This window comes from Mus musculus, chromosome 8 (assembly GCF_000001635.26).
Source record: "Mus musculus strain C57BL/6J chromosome 8, GRCm38.p6 C57BL/6J".
In the NCBI taxonomy this organism is placed as follows: Eukaryota; Metazoa; Chordata; class Mammalia; order Rodentia; family Muridae; genus Mus; species Mus musculus.
The window spans coordinates 41,386,456-41,389,180 of NC_000074.6; the positions used below are offsets into that span (position 1 = coordinate 41,386,456).

At 38.2% G+C, this 2,725-nt stretch overlaps 1 protein-coding gene across 13 annotated transcripts in view; it reads right to left on the bottom strand.

The window, feature by feature from the left end:
* Window positions 1-2,725, bottom strand: part of Asah1 (N-acylsphingosine amidohydrolase 1) — a 56,999-nt gene that overhangs the window by 45,810 nt on the left and 8,464 nt on the right. For 2 of the 13 annotated variants that reach the window (XM_017312536.1, XM_030243256.1), the window contains one exon: window positions 704-859. The exons of the other annotated variants lie outside the window; for them this stretch is intronic. The gene's annotated coding sequence lies outside the window, so the exon portion shown is untranslated. The remainder of the gene's footprint in view (window positions 1-703; window positions 860-2,725) is intronic. 13 annotated transcript variants of the gene reach the window in all.

The window sequence follows — 2,725 nt, forward strand, 5'->3', positions numbered from 1 at the left end:
ACACTTTAATTATTGAATGATCATTTAATTGTTTGATGTTTCATCATATCTGCAACATCAAGCAGAATGCCTGACATAGTGAAAATGCATAATAGCCACATCACAATCACTTGACTACTTACAGAGTTGAAGAAACTAAACTATCCAAACAACAAGGTTTCCTGGGCAAACGTACTCAAACATTAACCTAGGTTCTCCACACCCGTCCTTTTCTCTTTCTTCAACCACAATCACTTGCTTCATTTCTTACTTTCTGTGTCTTATTTTCTTCACAGAGGTAGACATGATGGCACTGTTTAGCCCATATTTGCAAACTTCAATTTGTGTTGGACCTTGGAAGAACTATAGATAATGTATAATGCCTCAAGGATCTTATTTTTGTCTCAGAATGTGGCTTTTGAGGTTTTTTGTTTGTTTGTTTGTGTTCTCTAAGCTCTAAAACCAAATTTTTGGGTTTGTTTTTGTATTTCTAAAAAAACATACACATGACCAAACCAACCACAATTGTTTATGTCACTTGTTCAGAATCATGTCAGAAAAGATAAAAACTGCCCTTAGACACTGATTGTGAATGTGTATCTTAAACACAAAGATCTCAAGGAGGGAAATATATCAATTGTGAAATACTCCCATAGTTAACCAAAGTGATTCTTTCTACTTCAAAAGCAGATAAAGGTTCCCACTGATACTTTTTCCCATCTACCTCAGGAGGAAGCTTCTCTGATGTTAATCATGATAATTTTGTTTGTGGTTCTGGGATTCCAAATGTGGGCCATTGTAGAATGCTCTCATGGGCTCTTATGAGTCAGTTGTATTCAGTCCTTTCACAGGGGTAGTTTGAGGAGTCTGTGATAATTACCTTGAAGAAATGAGCAAACATTATAAGCCTGAGCTTTCCTCTGATCTTTTGTCTATTTAAAAAAATATGAGCTTTTTGAAAACATCTTGATTGTCATTCTCTGTGTCATAAAGTCATAAATATTATTCTTTACACACTGATATGTTGTTATGCTTTGTGTATGCTTTAAATATGACTCCCCAAGGGCTCATGTATTAGGGATTTTATATTTATGACAATGTTCAGAGGTGAAAGAACATTTAACAGATGGGTACCAGGTCACTAGGTCATTAGGGGTCAGAAGGGATTAACATGGCTGTCACAGTACTTCAAGTGTCTCTGGCTTCTGGAATAGCAGTGTCTTCTCTCCTCTTTTCACTCACTCTTAACCCTGTGACGCCATTCACATGTCCTCATTAGAGCCAAGCATCTTCCAGAACTGAAAGCTAACTCCTCTTAAAGCACCCAGCAGTAGACAGTTCATTAAACTGACTAGTACCAATGTATCAGAAATATGCATCTTCTGTTATCTTCTCTAATTTAGGTTATCTTTAAGAAAAATCCTTGAAATATTTTGTATATACACAGAAATCATATATAATTGTTGTATACAACTTGGTGAGTTCAGAGATAATTCATAAAAAGAATCACTATTACTACAAAATAAACCTACTTTTCACTCCAAAGTTTCTTCCTGAAGTTTTATTTTTGTGTGTGTGTTAAAAATAATTAAATTTGCCGGGTGGTTGTGGCACATGCCTTTAATCCCAGCACTTGGGAGGCAGAGGCAGGCAGATTTCTGAGTTCGAGATCAGCCTGGTCTACAAAGTGAGTTCCAGGACAGCCAGGGCTATACAGAGAAACCCTGACTCCAAAAACAAAAACAAACAAAAAAAAATTAAAGTTGAATTTCCTAGCAAAAGTATGTGATGAAGTACTCTCTCTCTCTCTCTCTCTCTCTTTTTTTTTCTTTCCGAGACAGGGTTTCTCTGTGTAGCCTTGGCTGTCTTGGAACTCACTCTGTAGACCAGGCTGGCCTTGAATTGTGTAGTCAAAGAGCAGTTGACTGTATAAGGGTTTATTTCTGGACATTTGTATCATGTTTGTTTTTAATTGGAGGCTGAAGAGATAACTCAACATTTAAAAGCAGTCCAAAGGACTGGGGTTCAATTTCCTGCATTTACGGGGCAGCTGGACAATATGCAGAGAGTAAGAGCTCTTGGAACACTCATTCCTAAATTATGGGAGATCTCTATCACATCCCTCCCCTCAGAGTTCAGGAAACTGTAGAAGCAGAGGTGGAAATACTGTAAAAACCAGATGGGATGAAGGACACCAAAGAGACAAAGCCTTCTAAACAGACAACTGATGCACACAGAAGCTCACAGCGACTGTGGCAGCATGCACGAGGCCTGCACAGACCTGGGCCTAAGGGGGTTCCAGCACTGAGAGGGGAAGTAGACACATAGCCACACCATAACCCAGAACCTATGTTCAACTAATAACTACTCACAAATCAAAGAATTAGTTCTCTCCTAGGGAGAGATATACAAACTACTCTTAAGGGTAGGCGCCATGCCCGGTTGTAGACGGCCAACACAAAACAAACTCAATGGCATTTTTGGGCGTTGTCTCATAATGCTTTACCAGAGCTTTGATTTTTCTTACAGGTCCTTTGCATTTTTCTTATTTATTTTTAAATTATGTGTATATAAGTATATGTCTGAGCACTGGAGTGAAGTTCCTGCAGGGACCAGTAGAAGACATTGAATCCTCTGAAGAGTTTTTAAGTGAGTGATACTGCCTGATAAGTTTGGAAGTGTTATATGGAAACAATTCTTTAGATAAATTGCTGCCCTTCAGATCACTATTGTTTTCCTGTGGGGA